Consider the following 23,176-nt stretch of genomic DNA (forward strand, 5'->3'; position numbering starts at 1 on the left):
AAGCAATGGGTGGAAACTAATCAAGGAGAGAAGCAATTTAGAACTGAGGAGGAATTTCCTGACAGTGAGAACAATTAATCAGTGGAACAGCTTGCCTCCAGAAGTTGTGAATGCCCCAACACTGGAAGACTTTAAGAAGATGTTGGATAGCTATTTGTCTGAAACGGTATAGGGTTTCCTGCCTAGGCAGGGGGTTGGACTAGAAGACCTCCAAGGTCCCTTCCAACTCTACTATTGTATTGTATTGTATTGTATTGTATTGTAAGTCCGTTGTTTATAGATTTCTTTCTGTTTATTAATACACATTATTAGATAAACACTAATGCCAAAAGATCGGTGTAAGCATATCATTTTCAAATAACTCTAAGAAGAATACAAGAAGCATCTGTTTCAAAATTAATGAGTTGGAACATTTCTAAATACCCTGGCATTTTATAATAAATGTCTTCCTAAGCCATATCTGGTAGAGTTCCTTCTGTTAAGAGAAAATAGCAGATCAGCATTTTACGGAAAATAAAACATCCCCGATTTTATTTTTAGCTTTTCAGTAGCACTTACCTAAATCTAGTAAATGTCTTGATTTATATGAGAGAGAGAGAGAGAGAGAGAGAGAGAGAGAGGGAGGGAGAGAGGGAGGGAGGGAGGGAGGTGACAGTTGGGAAATTTCAAAATCATAAGAAATCTGAAGCTTGCTATATACAACAGTGAAGTTTACTGACACATTATTTATGATAGTTATTGAATAATCACAATAGTAAAGCCTGGCACATTTAGAATTTTCTTATTCAGGAAATGATGTGATAAGATTGTGTCTCAGGAACAGACTGTATGATCTGAATATAAGACTTCTCAGCTGGAACCCTTGGTATCTATTGTGTCCAGGCAGATGACGTCAGGGATTTCCCCCTGACAGCCGGCATCTGCGCTAGCAACAGCCAGGTCGCGTCTGATTGGCTGAGACGCGACCTGGCTGAGAGCGGGGAAACTCTGGCTTGGGGATTGGCTGGTTCGTCTGACAGCTTCGTATAAATAGCTGTCAGACGAACCCTGCATTGATTCTCTCCTGTATTTGGCTGTGACTGTTTGTTCAATAAAGATTCTTGATTCTCCTCACGACTCCGCTCGCCTTTCGTTCGTATTTAACACTGGTGACGAAGGTGGGATCCAGCCGCTAACCCACCGAGTGTTTCATCTTGGCACAATCGCACCGGCGACCCGTTCCTGGCCGGCCTAGCTCGTTCCAGAGGAGACCATGTCGGCAATGCCAACCTTCGTTCCATTTGGCTGCGACGGCGAGACTTGGGAAGCGTTCATGGAGCGTTTCGAGTGCTACCTGATAGCCAACGGCCGTCGCGATGTTCCAGACGACGAGAAGTGCAGCTTCTTCTTGAGCTGCTGCGGCACGCCAATGTTTAGCGCCGCTCGCTCATTAGCCGCCCCACAGCCACTCCATTCTCTGGACTGGGCTACATTAACCGAGCGTCTTCAGCGCCACTACGCCCCCACTCCATCCTGGGTGGCGAGGCACTACGCTTTCCGGCGCTGTGTCCAGAAGCCGGAGGAGTCGGTGAGCCAGTTCCTCCAGTCGCTTCGCACCGCGGCGATGAGGTACGAGTTTGCCGACCTCGATCGCAACCTCACGGAGCAATTCGTCAGCTGCGTAAAAGATCTGCGCCTTCGCCGGCGGCTCCTGTCACAAGCGGACATCACGCTGACTGGGGCCATCGAGCAGGCAAGGGCGGCTGAACTCTCCGACGAGTCAATGGCGGAGATGTTCAACCTGCCGCCCCCGCCAGGCCGCACCTGCCTGGTGGACGAACTAGTTCCCTTGCCTAACGACTATCCTGAGGAGGGAGCGGTGGCGCGCATCGGCCAGTCCGCTAGAAGACGCGTCCCTCAGCGAGCCCGGGAAGCCGTGACCGCTTGCCTTGGCTGCGGAGGCAACCACGACCGTTCGGGTTGCCCCTTTAAAGCCGCAGTTTGCCACCGCTGCCTCAAGAAGGGACATTTGGCCCAGGTCTGCCGAGCGCAGCTTCCCTTGCCACAGCGATCAGAGGACGTCCCGACCACAGCCGCCGTTAAACAGCGACCTGGAGGCCGTGCTGGACGACAGCAGCAGCAGCAGCAGCAGCAGCCTTCGCGCGGAGGCTGCTACGCCGTGGACGCTGACTTCCATGCCAACCCCGCAGAGTTGGCCTTCCACACGGGTGCAGGTGCGGAGCGCATCAAGGCGTCGCTCCTCATAGAGGGCTCCCCCTGCACCATGGAGGTGGACTCGGGGTCATCCCGATCCCTTTTGTCGTGGACAGAGTTCTCCCGCCTCTGTCCAGGCATCTCAAAGACCCAGCTTGCCCCTCCAGACGCAACCCTACGGGACTACCAGGGGACTCTAATTCCTACCCTGGGTTGTCACCTGGTGCGGGTGGAATACGGGGACTATTCGGGGTGCCTTCCCCTACTAGTGGTAGAAAAGCCTTTGCCGGCCCTCCTGGGCCTTGACTGGTTCCCGGCACTTGGCCTATCAGTGCACGGGGTTAGACAAGTGGTGGCCACGCCTCCCGACGTGGCCGACGTCCTTGCCAGATTTTCTGATGTGTTTGATGGGCAGCTGGGGGCGTATAAGGGCACGCCCATCTCCTTGAACCTAGACCCCCAGGTTGCCCCCATTAGGCTGAAGGCCCGTAGGGTGCCTTTCGCCTTGAGGGCAAAGGTTGATGCGGAGCTCGACAAGCTCGTCGCGCAGGGAGTCTTGGAGCCGGTGGATTACTCCAAGTGGGAGACCCCTTTGGTCATCCCAGTTAAGGCGGATGGGTCCATTCGCCTCTGCGCCGACTTTAAATCCACCATCAACCTTGCCCTCCAGGCGAACCCCTATCCAGTTCCGGTAGTGCAGCACTTGCTCCACTCTTTGGGGCAGGGCTGCATCTTTGCGAAGCTGGATATGGCGCAGGCCTACCAGCAGCTCCTGGTGGATGACAAGGCGGCGGCTGCGCAGACCATCGTCACCCACCGTGGAGCTTTCCGTTGCCGCCGCTTGCAATTCGGCGTTTCCGTAGCCCCGGGGATCTTCCAGAGCCTCATGGAGCGGCTACTCCATGGGCTCCCTGGCGTGGTTCCGTATTTCGATGACGTCCTGATCGCCGCTAGCAGCCGATCGGGCCTCATCGAAGTACTAGAGAAGGTCCTCGAGCGTTTCAGGGGCTCGGGTTTAAAATTAAAGCGCAGCAAATGCTCATTTGCTGTGCCTCGGGTTGATTTCCTGGGGTTCACAATTGACGCCCAAGGAATTCACCCCACCCCTTCAAAAGTAGCAGCCATCAGGAACGCCCCCACGCCTACCTCCAAGACGGAGCTGCAGGCGTTCCTTGGCTTGCTTAACTTCTACGCGCCTTTTCTGCCGCATAAGGCGTCACTAGCCGAGCCGCTGCATCGGTTGCTCGACCGATCGGCGGCCTGGCGCTGGGGCAGCCGCGAAGCGCATGCGTTCGCGGTTGTCAAAGACTTGCTGACGTCAGAGGCAGTCCTCGTTCAATATTCGGACAAGCTGCCTTTGACTCTTGCTTGTGACGCCTCCCCCGTGGGTTTGGGGGCGGTCCTGAGCCATGTGCTGCCCAATGGCTCAGAGGCCCCCACAGCCTTTTATTCCCGGACACTGACTTCTGCAGAACGCAACTACAGCCAGATCGACAAGGAGGCTCTGGCTGCAGTGTCAGGGATTAAAAGGTTCCATGATTACCTCTATGGTCGGCACTTTACTTTGTTCACCGACCATAAGCCACTCCTTGGGCTTTTGGCAGGTAACAAGCTGACCCCTCCCATCCTTTCACCGCGCATGACCAGGTGGACAGAGTTCCTAGCTGCATACAGCTATACTCTGCTCTACCGCCCGGGCAAGCATATAGGGCACGCTGATGCCCTCAGCCGCTGCCCCCTGCCCGTTGCTGACCCCCCGACAGTGCCTTGCCTGTCGGTCTTAGCCATAGCTGATTTGGCTCTGCCACTCTCTTCCAGAGAGGTGGCCTCAAAGTCTAGGGCTGACCCTGACCTGTCCCAGGTCATGCTCTGGGTCCAAAGGGGCTGGCCTGAGGGTCCGGTGCCAGAGCACCTTCGTCCCTTCAAGGCCAGGCAGCTGGAGCTGGCACTTCACAGTGGGTGCCTCCTGTGGGGTGACAGGGTGGTTATTCCACCCAGCCTGCGCCATCAGGTGCTGTCTCGCCTTCATGAGGGCCACCCGGGCATAGTGCGCATGAAATGCCTGGCGCGCAGCTATGTCTGGTGGCCTCGCATTGATGACGAGATAGCCGCCTGGGTGGCCGGCTGCTCCCCCTGCCAGCATTCCCAACCGGCGCCACCGGCAGCCGCTCCTAGGGAATGGGAATTGCCCCGTGGGCCTTGGTCCCGCCTCCACGTAGATTTCGCGGGGCCCTTCAGAGGCCAGGTCTTCATGGTGCTGGTGGATGCATATTCGCGCTGGGTGGAGCTCATCCTCATGAGCTGAGGCCACGATCAGGGAACTGACTAGGCTTTTCGCCACCCATGGCGTGCCGGACGTCATTGTCTCTGATAACGGACCTCAATTTGCATCCACCACGTTCCAGCTGTTCCTGGCCTCTCAGGGCATCCGCCATGCCCCAGTCGCCCCATACCATCCGGCTAGTAATGGCCGGGCGGAACGGGCGGTCCGCTCGGCCAAGGAGGCGTTAGGCAGGATGGATGGGGCAAACTGGCCATCAAGGGTGGCTGCTTTCCTATTGGTACAGCATGCCACTCCTTGCCCCCTCACCGGGAAGTCTCCAGCTGAGCTGCTGATGGGCCGGCGCCTGCGGACCACCTTGGATAGGTTGCACCCACTCTATTCAAGTGAACAGCCTGGCAACCTGGGGCCCCCTTCCCGATCTTTCCTTCTGGGCGATTCTGTTTGGGCTCAGGCGTTCTCAGGGGCGGTTAGGTGGGTGCCTGCCACCATCTCCGCCATAACCGGCCCCTGTTCTTACAGGGTCCAGCTACCTGATGGGACCGAATGGCGGCGGCACCTGGATCAATTGAGGCGCCGCCTGCCCCGCAACAGCGACAACACCCCCGCAAGGTCGACCATCGACGTCGCTGCGCCTGAGCCCTCCAACGTTCCGTTCCCTGGTGCCCTTCCACCAGATATTGATCGCCCGGTCCAGCTGCCCAGGGCCTTCCCGTCCTCGGACGCCGCCTCCCGGCCGTCCAGTGTTGAGGGTGGGCCGCCCGTTAGGCGTCAGCCTCCCGGTTTCCAAATGGCCTTCCCCGAGTCAGGCCAGGCCTACCAAGAAGTGCCCTGCTCAAGCCCGCTTTCGGCCGCGCCCCCTCGGCCCTGCCTACCTGGGCCTTGTCGTCCTCCGTCTGGGGTGGGCCTCCAAGATGGCGCCCGGAGCTCCACTCCCTTGCGGGAGGAGCTTCGACGGACACCACCTCCCTCTCCGGCGCCTCCTGTCGAACTGAGGCGTTCTGGGCGGGTCCGACGCCGCCCAGACTATTTGCGTGACTACGTTTGTGCGTCGCCTGCACATGCGCAGTCACTGGGGGGGAAGGAGTATTGTGTCCAGGCAGATGACGTCAGGGATTTCCCCCTGACAGCCGGCATCTGCGCTAGCAACAGCCAGGTCGCGTCTGATTGGCTAAGACGCGACCTGGCTGAGAGCGGGGAAACTCTGGCTTGGGGATTGGCTGGTTTGTCTGACAGCTTCGTATAAATAGCTGTCAGATGAACCCTGCATTGATTCTCTCCTGTATTTGGCTGTGACTGTTTGTTCAATAAAGATTCTTGATTCTCCTCACGACTCCGCTCGCCTTTCGTTCGTATTTAACAGTATCTATCCTGTCTGGAGTCCTGGAAGATTATTGCCAGAAATCCTTAACCTCGTCCCCTTGATTTGCAGATTATAAGTTTCAACATTGCCATGCTACCCAAGGATGATGAGACGGCTGTGGTCAGTCCAATAAAACATGTGGACTAGTAGTGAAGACCTAGTGATAGGTAATGCTAAGTCTGATTCCATTGAAGGTCATAATGCAGGACATGTTAGACCCAGCTTAAATTTTCAGTGAATGGATGGAGTCACTTTATTAAATCCTTTTTTAAAAAAAAACTTCCAGGAAAATCTAAAATCAGTGGAACAAGTAAAGGCCAGAGCAAGACCTTTGCTCCTTGAGTTCATAGTTTTCCGTTTTCAAACGCAAGTGAGATGAAGATAAAAGGCATTTTTTTATGTACAGGAGGATACAGACAATCCATTCAGCCAAATGAACATTCCACAGGGTAGCCTCTTGTTCATTCAAGAGATGCTTTGGGTATTGTCCAGCAGGTGGCATGGCTCTTGCACAAACCTAATGCATAGAATAAGCATGTGGCAAAAACAAAATAAGGGGTGGGAATGTGGGGGGAGGTGCCCCAGAAGAAATGAGCTATACTATGCTAAGTACTATCATTTATAATCGTTAAAGCAGGGGTGAAATTCAGCAGGTTCTGACAGGTTCTGGAGAACCGGTAGTCGTAATTTTGAGTAGTTTGGAGAACCAGCAAATGCCACCTCTGGCTGGCCCTAGAGTGGGGAGGGAATGGAGATTTTGCAGCCATGCCCACCGAGCCACGCCCACTGAGCCACGCCCACCGAGCCATGCCCACAGAACCGGTAGTAAAAAAAAATGAATTTCACCACTGCATTAAAGGCACAAAATGTGGTCTTAAAAACAGAATCTTCTGTAGAATCTTTGAATCCATGCATTTAGCAACACTGCAGAGGCCATTCTTTTGTATATACAAACTGGTGGCTTGCAAAGGAGCCTCAGTTTACTCACAGATTCTCTATTTTGCTTTTGGTGGAAATCCAACTTTGGTATGGATGAGTAGGATCTGGTCAGACCTGAGTGTTTAAGGGCAAAGGTATTGTGATAGCGTCTCAGTCACCAGCCACTTGCTCAGATCCACTAAATCAGGGGTCTTTATTCAACAGCACAGGGATCTTTATCTCCAAGATAAATGCTCCAGTAGGATCTCTCACGGTCTTCATAACTTCACACTAGCCTATCAGCGCTGATGAGCTGGACTAGAAGTGTCCCAAGGAAAGAGAAGTAAGTGGCTCATCAAGGCCTCCCTTTATAAGGCCTCTTCAAGGGAGGAATGAAGACTTGGAGAGATGCCTTGATCCTGGAGTTATAAAGGGCTTTGATTTTATTGCTGTGTGTGGGCTCCAAATCACCACTTTGCCTATCATAGTTGGCAAAACCTTTCCAAATATTTGAGTGCATTAGACGCTTGCATTTTTCAAGCAGATTTTGGCCAGGGCATCCCCTGAGAAAACCTGCTAAGTTATAGACTCCATGGGAACCCACCACCATTGGATTGCTTTGTTTTTAGACTCCTCAGAAATCCAGAAAGAAGCCTCATTGAGCTCCTTTGAGCTTTTGAGCTCCCTAGTCATAATTTAAACTTGGGGGGGGGGGGGATGAGAAAGTTAAACTAAATAAAATGCTTTTTTTAAAAAAGCAAAAGTATAAATTTATGGTCCCTATTTAGCTTTCATCTAACTCAGTGTTTCTCAAACTTGGCGACTTTAAGTCCTGTGGACTTCAACTCCCAGAATTCCCCAGGATTCTGGGAGTTGAAGTCCACAGGACTTAAAGTCGCCAAGTTTGAGAAACACTGATCTAACTCTTAACCCTATCATTCCCACAGGTCTTGCTTTCCATAATAGCTGCGGGTTGAGATAATTGCTATTGGTAGCTCCTGCTACTCAGGGGTGGGTTTCAAAATTTTTACTATTTTGGGCGTGGCTAGGTGGGCAGGCATATGACTGGGCATGGCCAACTTGACTTCCCTCATGCACACTCAGTCACATACCCTACCACCACCAAGCCATGCCCACCAAAACGGTGGCAATTTTTTTTGACAAGGAGGGGGTGCCAGGCTGGGGCTCTTTGCTGTCACCTGGTGCTGGGGGAGAGCCGAGCAGCCTGCTCTTGAAGTGGTGGCTGTGGTCAATGGGTTCGGCCCTGGGCTCTCGCTCCGTCTGCCTGGGATGCTCCATTTGCTCCGTCTGCCTGGGAGATGGAGCCCAAGGAGAAAGGAAACGGCCATTCTGGCAATTTCAGGGCTCCCAGAGTGGCCCATGTGTGCATGGCGCTTGGCTTGCTCCGGCAGTGCCTGATCTGGAGGAGGTAGTGGTTGTGAATAGGCCGAGGCAGGGCGAGCGTCCAAGTGTACCAGTTCGGGGGCATGGCCAGCTGGCCAGCCATCATTACCAGTTTGATGACCCACACCCAATTACCACTACCGGTTCTCACGAACTGGTGAGAACTGGGAGCAACCCACCTCTGGTGCTACTCCATTGCTATAATTGACATATTATCCAGTTCCACTATAAGAACTGTATATTCTCTTAAGCATTCTTAAATGTTTACGGAATCTTCTTTACATCAACTAATGAATTGAAGGATGTAATATGCTGGAAACTAGAACAGGAAAAGCAGTTATAGAAATGAGAAATATTGCAAGCGATTAAGAGATTAAGCAGAGATTCTCCTTTGAGAATATGGTGGCATGTTGCACAACTAGTTGTGTAAATACTTCTTTATATTGCTGTTGCATAACAAAAGGCTCTTGACTTCTTCCACTTTAGAAGAAGGAAGCAATATGCTTACACTATATAATACAGCAATGCTGATTCCTGTACTGTGTATGTGACTTACCCATGGCCAGCTGGCCTGATGGATGGTGAGGCATTGAATGTATAGTCATACATATTTTTCCTACCAATATCAAATAATATTTTTACATGGTTCACTAGAGGACCATCAATATTTCGATCTAAATAACATTTGTGGAGAGACAAGAAGGCAGAAACGATACTATCTCTGTCTGCCAAGAACATTAGCATTGTTGTTTTCCCCCAAGAGGGAAAAAAAATAAAGTTTACTTTAACATAAAGAAATTGTTTGGAATCTTGGCTAAAGCCAAAGAGCACGGAGGTTAAAGCGGGACAAATGTGGTGAGGTTGAAATATGATTTAAATTCTTTCCAGCAAAGCACAGAAATGCATGACAAATGTTTAATATTCTGAAGCTACGCTAAGTGACTCCATCTATTCTGATGAGAAATTGGTCAGTGATAACCAAAAGGCTTTTAAAGCAACAATAAATCAACCAGAGGGAGTGTGGTTGAAATGCTGAAATGCTTTTTCTTTCACGATTGTCAGGAAAACAGATTCTTCCCTTAAGATCTACAGAAAGGCTTGAAAAGACATGTGATTATAATCCATGTTCTTGGTTTCAACTGGGGGTTGTGCAAAGAACTTGATTTAATTCCTCTAAGCTTCCATTTTAAACATCTGCTCTTTTTGCATCAGGCTAGGGCAGAATGAAAACAGCTGTATTTTAACTGTCTGAGGTCTATGGGGTTAACATTGGGTAGCTGCACAAAACTAAGCTATAAATCAAACCGTTCCTCCTTGAAGACTCTATAGGAGGAGGGCCACACTAATTTATGATGGACAAAAATCAGGAAACCATTTTGTTTTAGGGCATATGCTTTAAGTGAAAGACAAAAATACACAGCAGTAACAAGAAAATATTTAAACTCTGGTACCTAGACAGAAGGATGGGAACAATGTTGATGCTCAGGAAATTTCCTCAAACCCTAACATCCACAATCTGATATGGCTAATTTATTCTTCTGGATAGATAATACAATAATAAATAGAATACATTGAAGTGATAATTACCCAGACCAAAATGGTAGGCGTTCAATGTTGATTATCCCTCAATTAAAATGGAATATTGAAGGAATATTTGCAAATTGTAAGCATCTCATGAAAAACAAAAAATACTGCACCAGTATTGCATCAAATATGGTTCTTATTATTTTCTTGGGTACACTGCCCAGATATAACATATAGCATTAAAATTATCTTGGGTATCTCTAAGCAGATTGTTGGGTTAAACTGTCAGGGATTTCCTTTGGGCTGGAGACATTGGGAGCTATTTTCTGGTCTGAATGTTTAATAGTTTAGTTTAGTTTATTAGACTTCTAGACGCCCCCTCTCCCCGAAGGGACTCGGGACGGTGTACAGGTACCAAATTAAAACCATACAATCGATAATAAATATAATTAAGATCGGATTAAATAGACCCCTGTACAGGTTTATAAAAATTAAAACTTGACCTTAAAACCAAACCGTAAAATTTAAAAATACAAACTGAGGTGGGAAAGCTGGAATTAGGCCAGGCCGGCTAGCTGAAACAGGTGGGTTTTGAGCTTCTGGCAGAAGGAGCGGAGGTCCGTGGTCGTTCTAATGTCAGGGGGAAGGTCATTCCAGAGGGTCGGGCCCATCACAGAGAAGGCCCTTCCCCTGGGCGTCGCCCGCTGGCACAGCCTAGTGGACAGCACCCGGAGGAGTCCCTCTCTGTGTGAGCGAATCGGCAAAGGGATGTGTAATAGTCCTTGTGATCTGATTCTAATGGCAAGATAGCAGTATGTTTCTAAGTCTGGTAGACCAACAGAAGAACAATATTTAATAATAAAGTATCCAAATAAAAAATGGAGCTAACATTTATATACTGGTAGTTCTCCGCACTGGCTTTAGTGTGGACCTCATAAAACAGAAGACAACAGCCTACTCTTAAAGTGCTAAACAATCTTCCTTCCTTCCTTTCTTCCCTTCTTTCTTTTTCTGCAGTATGAGAAAAAAACTGTGGAGTAATACAACACAACCTCTGATCTCCTTCTCCCATTTCAATAGCAGGAAATATACAGAGGGGGGAAAAGGTATTTTATAAATAATAAACATCAGCATAAAACCAAAGAGAGGAATGACAGCTGGTGGCCTTTAAATCTTCGTGATTATTAATCTTATGCCTCCAACAGATAGTGTAGTTAGAACTGAAAGGCAGAAAGGAAATTCAGGTGAATTGCCATTACATCAGAATTAAAAGACTGCTGCTATCATTTTATAGATTGCATTCAGCTATTCAAATTCCTACTATATATATATATATATTTAAATGGGGTCTAGTATTTGTATCCATTCCCTTTTGTTAGGGTGTGAATTCCACCCTGAATATAATGCGTATGGATCTTGGCATATCCTTGAAGTATACTTTTGAAATAAGAAAAATAAACCGGAGGCATCATCTAAGAAAAACATTTTTAATGTAAAGAAAATAAAAATACAAACTTACTAGCTAAATAATTACATCTTGGCAGAGAGTTCCTGTCTGCCTTGCAGACGGACAAAGAAAGAAAGGAAAGATTAAGGTATGTGATGTAATGACATGTGTAGTAAATCATTGCTGATAAGAGGCAATTCATTCTGCCGTATAACTCAGAATGTAGGCACAGCTGGCAAACCAAATAAACACAGTGACACCTTTCTTGGCACTTGAATCCCAAATTCAATGTTTTTCATATAAGTTGTTGCCACTGTCTCTTAAATCCTAGAGTGGCTCCACATTTTAAAGTACTGTTTCTACAGACACAACAAGGTATTCCATTTCCATTTCCTAGAACAATCATTTAAATTGCAAGTAATATATGTATGCTTCTCTCCATGCCTGGGAACCCTTATAGGATAGACCTGGGGCATGTACTCACAATGTTTAAAGTGTCAGGTCTTTATTTATTATTTAATCAATTAAAGTAGGCTGTTTCACAGATTTATTATGGGAATAACTGTGTAATAGCAGGGTAGTTGCAGTAGTTTTTTAAATGGGCTTCCCATTTAAATCCCATTCTGATCCCAGATATCATGAGTCATTTTCCTGCATGCCGAAGGAAAGGAAATATAGTAAAAGGAAGGGAGCTTGAAGCCAAAGTAGCATTCCCCCCCCCCCCCCCAATTTCATAAACTTGTCAAAATGAAGGAAAACATTAATGGACAACTCTGAACAACTTATACAATACAATAGTAGAGTTTCCAACATCTTCTTAAAGACTTCCAGTGTTGGGGCATTCACAACTTCTGGAGGCAAGCTGTTCCACTGATTAATTGTTCTAACTGTCAGGAAATTTCTCCTCAGTTCTAAGTTGCTTCTCTCCTTGATTAGTTTCCACCCATTGCTTCTTGTTCTACACTCAGGTGCCTTGGAGAATAGTTTGAACTTCCTCCAAGTAAATGAAATAGCAGAGAGAAGATGACGTAAATTTGTAACAGTAAACCATATTCCCCATTTTAGAAATATTGTAGGTTTACTCAGAAGTTTATTCATATTTCTTAGGAAGCAAATGTGGAATTACAACCTGACATAGTATTTCAGTAGATAAGGTAGACTTACAACCCATAACTACTGCTATGTCTAAATTCCTGCACCATAGCCAGACAAGAAGTGGACAGCAACCAATTTTCTTTCTTCTCCTCTCTATTGCTTGTATCTGTCTGTCTGTCCGCCCATGCGCCCATCCATCCATTCCCCCTCTTTCCCTCTCTCCATACATCCCACCCACCCACCTATCTATCATCTATCTATCTATCTGTCTGTCTGTCTATCATCTATCTATCTATCTATCTATCTATCTATCATCTATCTATCCATCCATCCATCCATCCATCCATCCATCCATCTATCTATATTGATCTATCTATGTCTATCTATCTATCTATCTATCTATCTATCTATCTATCTATCTACCCATCCATCCATCCATCCATCCATCCATCTATCTATCTATATTGATCTATCTATCCACTCATCCATCCACCCACCCATCCATCCATCCATCCATCTATCTATCCATCCATCCATCCATCCATCCATCCATCCATCTATATTGATCTATCTCTCCATTCATCAATCCACCCATCATCCATCCATCCATCCATCTATCTATATCGATTGATCTCTCCATTCATCCATCCACCCATCATCCATCCATCCATCTATCTATCTATCTATCTATCCATCCATCCATCCATCCAACTATATCAATCAATCTATCCATCTATCTATCTATCTATCTATCTATCTATCTATCTATCTCTTCATGTGCATATTTGCTGTCATCATGTGGTTATCTAGAATTTTACAGCTCGGATCTAGTGGCCACAACCAAGAAGCTCCAGTAACAATGTTTTTTGCAGCCAAACATGATAGACATTGCAAGTAGACTACCAATAAGGAGATGAGAGGTCTGATCATGTTTGCCAGTTTGAGTGTACATAGAAAGAAAGAAAAAGAAAAAGAGGGGGGGGATATAAATGTAATGAATAAATGTGAACAGATATCTGGGTTTTCCAACCTTGGCATCTTTAAGAGGTGTGAACGTCAACCCCCAGAATTCCCTAGCCAGCCATCATGAACACTATACTACTAAGGAGCATAGTGTGGTTCTTTTATTTAGTTTTTTATATTCATTTATTACTGGATATTATTTTATCCAGTTTCATTTCATTTGTATGTCTTTCCAGGTCATTATCGAGGTGCATTAATTGTTCCATCCTGCTGGACCATCAAGTTGCTGGCAATGTAATTGTTTGAAATAGCAGCTCCCAGTGTAGAGATTCCTATTGATGAGAAGGTGATAAGGAAAATCTTAGAATGTGCAGAAATGAACAGATTAATATTAGCAATGAAGGAGAAAGAGCAAGCTGAATATTATATGATTTGTGAAGTATTTTAACAATGGTTGGAGAAAAAAAAGAAATTTGGAAACGAAGAAAGCTAAACAGTAAGTAAATACACTTAGATAGAGATATAAAGAAGATGAAAACTTAGTATGTGTATGATGAGAATAATCATGTTTAATGTGAATATGATATTATTACTAGAAGATATTAAGAAGAAAAATGGAGAGTTCCGTAACATTAAAATGCTCAGTGTATTATAATACTAAACTTAGGGAAATAATGTTAATATGAATGCGAAAGATGCGGCAAAAGCAGAATGATGTTGCACAGAGATATTTATACCCGGACGACACACTGCTTAAGGAAAGATAGAATGTTTATTTTTGTAACTAAAAAATAATAAATCTTAAAAAAGAAAAAAAGAAATAGGAGCTCCCAGGATTTTCCACTGTAATTAGTCAAATTCGTAGACTGGGTTGGGACTTTAAAAAAAATACCTATAATGTAAATACAAAGAGTAAAACACACTACAAAAGGAAGAGAGAAACTGTTTTGAAGAGAAATGTTATTTCAAGTCAATTTTTATTTATCAATATTTAGCTTCAAGAGAGCCTTTCCTGCTCAAGGTACGATTAGGTCTTTGCTGCCAGATTTGCTAATAGTGAACTGAGTTTATACAAGCTGCCACAAATGATACGCCAAGAGGTCTGGGATTCCTTGTAACAGAAAATGAATTGGACGTTCTTTGGAATCATTTTCTTTTATAGACAAAGACATATGACTGATTGACGCATATATTTGCTTTAAAATTCTTTCATGGGTGTTCTCTACTAGTTGGCTGAATATATTTTAAATAAATGTGCTGAGGAGGATGGTGACCAAGAAATTACCATTTAGGGGCTTATTTCAGTTCATTAATATAGGATTAATGGGAATCCAAAACTGTTTAAACTAAAATAATCTAGCATAATCCCACAGCATTAGGCCAATGATTCTTAATAGTCTTTTAATGTCTAGTAAATATATGTAAGTATACTGCCATGCATGCAAGTTCCCCTATTGTTAATTTAATCTTTGAAAATGCTTTTAAATAGCTGGGAGACAAACTTAATCTTAAATGTGTTCTTTAGAAAATGTTAAAGATATAAAAGTCTTTCCCTAAAATGCTATATTTGAACTGTCAATCCTTAGAAGATCACAAAATGGTGGCAACAAAGTACAGCTTTCTTATCTTGTTGTTGTCATCTATGATTATCCAGATTTTGGCAGCCCCTATCGCTAAGCTTTGCCTTGTAGCCTCCTGGGTTGACTGTATCTTGGAGAGCTAATACCATGAATGTTCATTGTATATGCTAATGTCTTCATACCAAGGAATGGTAACCTTCTACTTTTTGAATTACATTTAGTTGCAGCTGAACGTTTTTTGGTCCAGCACTACAGACAGATAGAGCAGAGATCCCAGTGTGTCCTTTGTGCCCCACATTGTCTGCTGTGTAGATATCTGCATAACAGGTGGAAAGACTCCGAAGGGACTGTCCTTAACTTCTCATGCTGTAAAGGAGACAGTGGGAGACTTGTATTTTCAGATTTGCGAGGTTCTATTAAAGTAATATTAGCACATCTGACTATGTTTCCTGTCTGATCTACATTGTCAGCCTTATGAGGCAATCTACACAACAAGCACACCTCTTCCTCATCACACCTTCGAGACATTTTCCACCCAACTATTCATTATGCAGATTCAGCTGCCCTGCCTGACCACTGTTTAGTCTGCAGCATTTCATCCTGTCTCCCAAGGTCATTCCCACACACCATCAGATCCCCCCCCCCCTCTCTCTCACACCCACAAAAGAGTATGTGTGTGAATAAGCTACACAGAGTAACTGAGAATAAGTGGACAGCCAATATAAATTTTCATAAATAAATGGTAAGGGTTTTTTGGGGGGGACTTGTTCTCTTCAAATGCTTCTTAATGACTCAGAAATACTAGAGGTACAATAATACAATAGCAAAGTTGGAAGGGACCTTGGAGGTGTTCTAGTCCAACCCCTTGCCTAGGCAGGAAACCCTATACCAGCGATGGCGAACCTTTTTTGGCTCGTGTGCCATAAGTGGGGGGAGCACAGGGGGAGTAGTGTGCAGGCATGCCACACCCATAATGCAATGCGTGACCCCCCAGTGCGCATGCACGCCCAAAAGTACAATCCCCCATTTTGGCATGCTTTTTTGTCCTCCCCAGGCTCCAGAGCTTTATAGGAGCCTGGGGAGGGCGAAAACAGCCTCCCCTGCCCCCCCCCGGAAGCCCTCCGGAGGCTTCAGAGACCTTCGGGATGCTTCCCTGAAGCCTCCGGAGCAGTCAAAATGAACCTCTGAGCAAACCGGAAGTCACTTCCGGTTTGCTCAAGGGGTCGTTTTAAGCGCTCTGAAGGCTTGAGGGGCCTTCAGGATGCTTCCCTGAAGCCTCCAGTCAAAACGACCCTCTGAAGGTTGATAACTCAAAACTTAGTTAGCCTTTGGTGATTAATAAGTAGGATCTCTTAGACACTTTTAGAATGTTTTCTTTAAAATGTTTTTTGTTAATTAATAATCCATTGTGATAATAATAATAATGAAGTAATGATCTCAATTAGTAAAAATAATTTCAATATAAACTATAAATGGCAACCTGGGGAAAAGATTTATCAATTTCACTAATATATTTTTGTTTAGACATCTATCTGTTTCTTTTTCTTTTTTAGATAACTATAATAACAATAAGAAAATGTTAATGGATAATGTTTATGCCAAGACATATAAAAATCATTAAACATTATCCATTAACATTTTCTTATTGTTATTATAGTTATCTAAAAAAGAAAAAGAAACAATTTTTTGTCATTTATATCACATCTCCTCCCCTCCGACCCAAGAAAAATTACATCTTTATAATAAAGTCTAAACAAAAATATATTAGTGAAATTGATAAATCTTTTCCCCAGGTTGCCATTTATAGTTTATATTGAAATTATTTTTACTAATTGAGATTATTACTTCATTATTATTATTATCACAATGGATTATTAATTAACAAAAAACATTTTAAAGAAAACATTCTAAAAGTGTCTAAGTTTTTTGTGCTCTGGAGGCTTCAGGGAAGCTCATGAAGCCTCCGGAGGCCTCTGGGGGGCGGGGGGCTCTTTTCGCCCTCCCCAGGCTCCTATAAAGGCTCTGGAGCCTGGGGAGGGCAAAAAATGGCTTTAAAAAAGGGTGCCAAAAAGAGTTTGGGTTTGTGTTCAGATTTGTCTAAGGCGTTGGTTTCAAAATGTTCCATGTATAAGTTTGCAATGACAGGTGAGAGGGGTGATCCCATGGGTGCTCCTTCTATCTGTTTGTATCTTTGTCCATTATGGATGAAGTATGTGTTGGTTAGGCAGTGGTTGGTCAGGTCCAGGATGTGTTTTGGGGGGTTGTATTTGTTCTGGATAGCTGCCAGGGCTTCTTTTATAGGCACTTGGGTGAAGAGGGATATGACATCGAAACTCACGAGTAGGTCGCTGGGTTGTAGGTTTTGTTTCTTTATTGTTTCTATGAAGTGGAGTGAGTTTTGTACGTGTGAGATGATGGATTCTGCGTAGGGTTGGAGTTGTTTGGCAAGGAATTTGGCAAGATTCTGTAGAAGTGAGCCTATGGAGCTGACTATGGGTCTGAGTGGTATCCCTTCTTTGTGTATCTTGGGGAGGCCATAGAGCTTGGGGCATCTGGAAGATTTCTCTCTGGGGATGATTCTTTGCTGGATCTCTTCACTGATGGCAGAGGCTTTTATTTTGGATTTGGTGGTTTTTTTCCAGGTAGGTGGTGGGGTCTGTGTTTATAGGTTTGTAAGCAGGGTCTTGGAGTAGGTTGGATAGTTTGGCTTGGTAGTCAGATGTGTTCATCACCACTGTGGCATTTCCTTTGTCTGCTGGGAGAATGATTATGTTGTTGTCTTTTCTCAGGTTGTTGAGTGCTATTTCTTCTTGTTGCTGTAAGTTGCTTCTGGGTGGATTACTGGAGCAAAGGACGTTGCTGACTACAAGTCTGATTTTATTGGCTTCATCTGGGTTGATTTTGATGAGTGTAGCTTCAACTCCGCATATGATGTCTTCAGTGGGGATGCGTTTAGGGGCGACTGAAAAGTTGAATCCTCTGGAAAGGACATTGGTTTCAGCTGTGGTGAGGGTTCTGTCTGATATGTTGTGTACTGTTTGTTTCATGAGTTGCTGAAAGGGGGGGGGGGTTAGGCTTCTGTCGTTTTTCTAGTTTGTAGAGTTTGTGGGAGTGTTTCTTTCTCTCTATATATATATGCATTATTATCATTATCAATCAATTATTTAACTCTATCCATTATCACTTCATTTTATACATAATGCTCTAAATTTAACTAAATTTGACTTAATTTTTATTATAAGCTTTCATTACATCAACCTGTGTCTTTCCAGTAACAGTGCAGTCTTACGTCTCTTGCCATTTGTGGCATTAGTATTCTGGTTATTTCCTTAGAAAGTTTTGCATGGACTTCTCTTCGCAACTTATTGATTATTGCATATCTTGTATAAACTCGAAACCCTCCATCTCCTTCTTCAATCAGCTTATCTTTGGTTATCACTAGTGCTTCTGACAAAATTTCTCTCTTTAGTTCCATCAATTCTTCTCTCTTTTCTTCTTCTATACTTTGAGATCTGGGGTAGAGCTCCAGTCCATCTATCTCCCCTTTCCATATTCCACTCTTTCCATTTCCAACCATGCTCAGTTCACTGTCAGTATCAACAATTTTCTTGTCTCTTTTGTTTAGTTTTTCCCTCAATTTTTAGAACTCTGACCTCCACTTTCTTCATTTGATAAACATCCTCAATTTTTCCATCAAATTTTGCTGTTCTAGGATCTATGTTCTCCAATCTCTTCTCAATTCTCTCGGTTACTTCTAATATTTTTTGAATTTCAAACATAATCGTTTGCAATGTTAGGTTTCTTTTTCATGTTGCACAATTCTTCCAACTTGTAAACACTGCCACCTTGGCATTCAAAACTTTTTATTAAATTTAAAGCAAGTTCATTTATAATCTTTCAAGACAAAGCTTTGTTTTCACTCCACTCCAGCTGCCAATGAAGCTCCAGAAAAGCACCTGTATAAACAACCCATGCTCTTCTCACTTATCACTCTCTGTAAACAAGCTGAGGAACCTTGAAATGCAAAGTCAAATGATCAAAGAGAAAAAAGAATAGACAATATCCAAGCTTTCCAAGCTCCAGCCTCTAAGTGGCAGTGTTACTTCCTTTCCCTCTGTTATTACAGCCCTCTTTGTTAATACCACTTTATAATACCTTGGTAAGGCCACACTTGGAATACTGCATTCAGTTTTGGTCACCATGATGTAGAAAAGAGGTGGAGACTCTAGAAAGAGTGCAGAGAAGAGCAACAAAGATGATTAGGGGACTGGAGACTAAAACATATGAAGAACAATTGCAGGAACTGGGTATGTCTAGTTTAATAGAAAGAAGGACTAGGGGAGACATGATAGCAGTGTTCCAATATCTCAGGGGTTGCCACAAAGAAGAGGGAGGCAAACTATTCTCCAAGGCACCTGAGGGTAGAACAAGAAGCAATGGGTGGAAGCTAATCAAGGAGAGAAGCAACTTAGAACTGAGGAGAAATTTCCTGACAGTTAGAACAGTTAATCAATGGAACAGAAGTTGCCTCCAGAAGTTGTGAATGCCCCAACACTGGAAGTCTTTAAGAAGATGTTGGATAGCCATTTGTCTGAAATGGTATAGGATTTCCTGCCTAGGCAGGGGGTTGGACTAGAAGACCTCCAAGGTCCCTTCCAACTCTGCTATTGTATTGTATTGTATTGTATTGTATTGTATTGTATTGTATTGTATTGTATTGTATTGTATTCCTTTTATATCTTCTTTATATTCCAGGTTTAAAGAAAACAAAATTCTTAGGTGGAGCAAAAAAAAAAAAAACCCATCCAATCCAGCATTATAAAAATAAGGAAAAAGATTTTAATCCATAAGTATAAAAAAAGAATATAAAAAGTAGTAGAAGAAAAACTAATCTGTTTAATTTAAAGAACAGGAAACATTTGCAAAAGTTCTATTCGTAAATGAAAATAAAAAAGGATAACACACTGTGTAATGTAGCTTAATTTTGCCACTTGTTCTCTTCTGTTTTCAAATTTAGTTTAGCTTTAATTTTTTTGGGGGGTAGTCTCTTTTATAATAATAAGATTTCCTCACCAGATGGACACACTTTCTCTTTTTGTTTTCCTCCTGTTCTGGAGCTGTCCCAACTTCAGCAGCTTCAATGGCTGCGCTTCTGTCATCGGCAAAAAGAGATTCTTCTGGATCAATCAGGGACTTTGCAGTGTCCTTGAGATCAGCAGGACATACTCTTCCCTATCACCGTCTCTTCTAGATGGTTTAGATCCAAAAGGACCGTCCAGCAGCAAAAGTATCTACTGCGATCTTGGAGCTCCAAGATCGCATGTCATGTCATTGCGACGTCAGCTCCTCTCTCCTATTTCTTTTCCTTTTTTGAAGATGGGAACCACACCAGCTCTTTTTCAGTCCTCTGGCAGTTCCCCGGTGCTCCAGGATCTCTGAAAGATATAGTTCAGTAGTTCTGAGATCTCGTCTGTCAGTTCCTTCAAAACCCTGGGGTGTAATCCATCCAGTCCTGGTGATTTGAACTCATCTTGGGTAGACAGGTGCTCACTTACCATTTTCTTCCCTATTTCAACTTGTGTTCCTAATCTGATTTTTATGGTGCTGTTTTTGATAGGTTGGACTGTTTTATCCCTTTGTGTAAAGACAGATGCAAAAAATGAGTTTAAAAATTCTGCTTTCTCCCTGTTGCTTGTCACTTGCCACTTTCTCCCAGCAATGGACCAATTGTTTCCATTGTATTATCTTTCCATTTATAGGTGTGTAAAAGTGGAATTTAACTGGCAAATAATTGAATTAAAAATACAAATACTGTTATTGGATCAATTAATTCTTTTGTTTTCCACCCATTTTTATAACTTGATATGGTCTGCCTCTTTTTACAGTTAAGAAAAAAAAAGGCCTGATAGACCCTTTCCAGGCTAATTAACTTTATTAAAAGGCATAAGCTCTTGTGAACTTATGCAACATATTTATAGTGACCATACATCCTTTACTATAAAGCAAGGGTCCCCAACAACTGGTCTACAGACTGGCATCAGTCAGCGGCCTGCCAGGAAGCAAGGGAAGTCCCATCCACACTTGGGCGGGATCCAGGCAGCATGCAAAAAAACCAATCCACCGAAAATCCTCCCTCCATGGAACTTGTCCCTGGTGCCCGAAAGATTGCTGCTATAAAGGGCAGTCCTTTATTTCAGAAAGCCATCCTTTATTTATATTTTATTAATTTATTTAATGTAATTATTTATTTTCTGAACTTAGCTCTTGAATTCCCCTTTGTAAAGTAACTTAAACTTTTTTTTAACCCTTATGAATCTTTTTTCAGATTTGCAGCTTTTTCAGGTTTGTCCCATAAAAATTTTTCAAGGAAGTATGGCTGCTATAAGCATTCTGTTTGTCTTTTACTAAACTCCCTTCCATTTCTGCCTTCTTCCCGCCACCCAACGTGTCTCTCCAGTGCAGTGTCCTCTTTTGCGTTGGTATTTTTGCTTACCACCGAAAGTTCGGTATGGCCCAGAGTCCCCAAAAAATGTGTACACCTCTGCCTTGAAGAATTTAGGAAGGTAAAGATTTATATTCCCACACTGATAAATTGCCTTTTTAATTTCTTATTTGTTTGATTTATCACATTTGGACCTTCTCTCTTCAAAGCCTTGTGTAATTTATAGTAAATATTAAAACTTCAAATCATATGAAAACATTTGCTCTCCACCTACAAAACAAAGAAAAACCCAACAAGGGAAAAAAACATTAAAAAGCCAACCACCCAAAAAAAGCGCCTTGAGAAAAATAAAACCAAATCTTGGTTTCAACTAGCTTTTGTACCAACACTGAGAGGTGCTCAAATAATTCATTTCTTTGACTAGTCATTCTTTTGACATTAAAAAGTGTTTGCTAATGAATATTTATGCATTTACTTATCAAATTTATATGACTAAGATGGTAATATCAGCAACCACACATTTCCTGGGTTGATGCTATAATGTATTAGCACTTTCTGACTCACTCGGTTTTACTAGTGCTTGAAAAGTTGGAGGTTTTAGAGAAATTGTACAAGAGTCCACAGGCAATAAACCCTCCAAAAATATGCCTTGTACCTACCTACTTTGGTCACTAGAAGCTGTATAATTTGATACTATGCAGAAATCTTCTTTCAGATCCTCAAGTTTTCCTTCCTTCTGCGTTATACTTGGTTTTCCAACTCTGTTTCACGATGCTTTCAAATTATTATGGTGGTGTTGCAGATAGCGGAGAGTTTTGCAGCTTTTTTTTGTTGCTGTTCTGGTCTCTCCGTCATGCTGCTTGCATGAGATCATGCGTGGGGCTTTCTCAAATCAAATTAGGTTATTTCAAAGCGGATGGAGAAACAATAGCTTCTCCTGAGATTTAAGTGAAGCCGAGAACGCTGGAGACAAAATAGGAGTGTTTCTTTCCACCCAGATATGGGGAAAAAAGTATGTAATCTAATTTTTCTTCTTCTGTGAATAAAATGCTACAATAAAACAATGATTTCCCCCGTCAAATTGAATTTCAAAGATTAAAAAACAGAATTGCAGAATACGTTTTCAGCAAAGCAGTGATCCAGGAGCTCCATTACAATTTCTCCATTATAACGAGAGAAAAATATAGAAAAGTTAAGCTTATCAAATTAGGGACAAATTTTAATTGGCTCAGTTTTGTGAGGAAGTTCTAATTAATAATCCCAAGGAAACATTCCTGGGACATTGCATCTGCTTTCTCCTTGCTATACAATGTTATGACAGCTCCACATCATTCATAGATACTAACTGTGTAAATTAAAGCCATAACATTCCAGTCACCTCGGGAATAGTTGAGTCCAACCCAGCTCTTTAGAAAAGATCCGCTTCTGTTCTCATTCTTCTGCCCACCTACAGATCCTGGCCATACAAAATAATTTAAACTCCTTCCAACTTAGGGCAAAAGCCATAAACATGATGCTTTTTGAAAACTGGTGAAGAAAGTTAATATCCTCCCCTCTTAGAAGAATGGAATATTCTAGGTCAGGAAATATTAAAAAGGCAGAATATTATACTTCTCTGGGTGAGAAAAGGTGAAACATGTTTTTAAAGACAAAGCAGCTTCCTGCAGCTCCCCCCCCCCACTTCAGCTCCAGAGTGATGGGGTTAAGACATGGCCCTCAGGACATGATAGGATTAGACCTCTATCCACCTAACAGCAGGGCTCACTGCATTGCAAAATCACCTGGGGACATTACATCGGCCCACAGTTCAACCAGACTTATCTCAAGCAAACTCCTAGGATTTGCACATGACCCCTACAGCAACCTGCCCTTACACAGGAACAGGAAGCTCTAAGGCAGGGCACAAAAGAGGATATAAATCTCTCTTTTTCATGTGGTGGGCTACCCAGGATTTCAAACCCATGTG

General features: G+C 43.6%; 1 long non-coding RNA gene across 1 annotated transcript; it reads left to right on the forward strand.

Moving 5' to 3' along the window:
- The first annotated feature begins 10,706 nt into the window (after positions 1-10,706).
- On the forward strand, positions 10,707-13,702 carry LOC309385060. Its single transcript, XR_014174154.1, has 3 exons — positions 10,707-10,789; positions 11,228-11,278; positions 13,425-13,702. It is a non-coding gene; the product is annotated as an uncharacterized lncRNA (long non-coding RNA).
- The last annotated feature ends 9,474 nt before the right edge of the window (positions 13,703-23,176 follow it).

This window comes from Natrix helvetica, assembly GCF_964273705.1.
Source record: "Natrix helvetica genome assembly, chromosome: 1".
In the NCBI taxonomy this organism is placed as follows: domain Eukaryota; kingdom Metazoa; phylum Chordata; class Lepidosauria; order Squamata; family Natricidae; genus Natrix; species Natrix helvetica.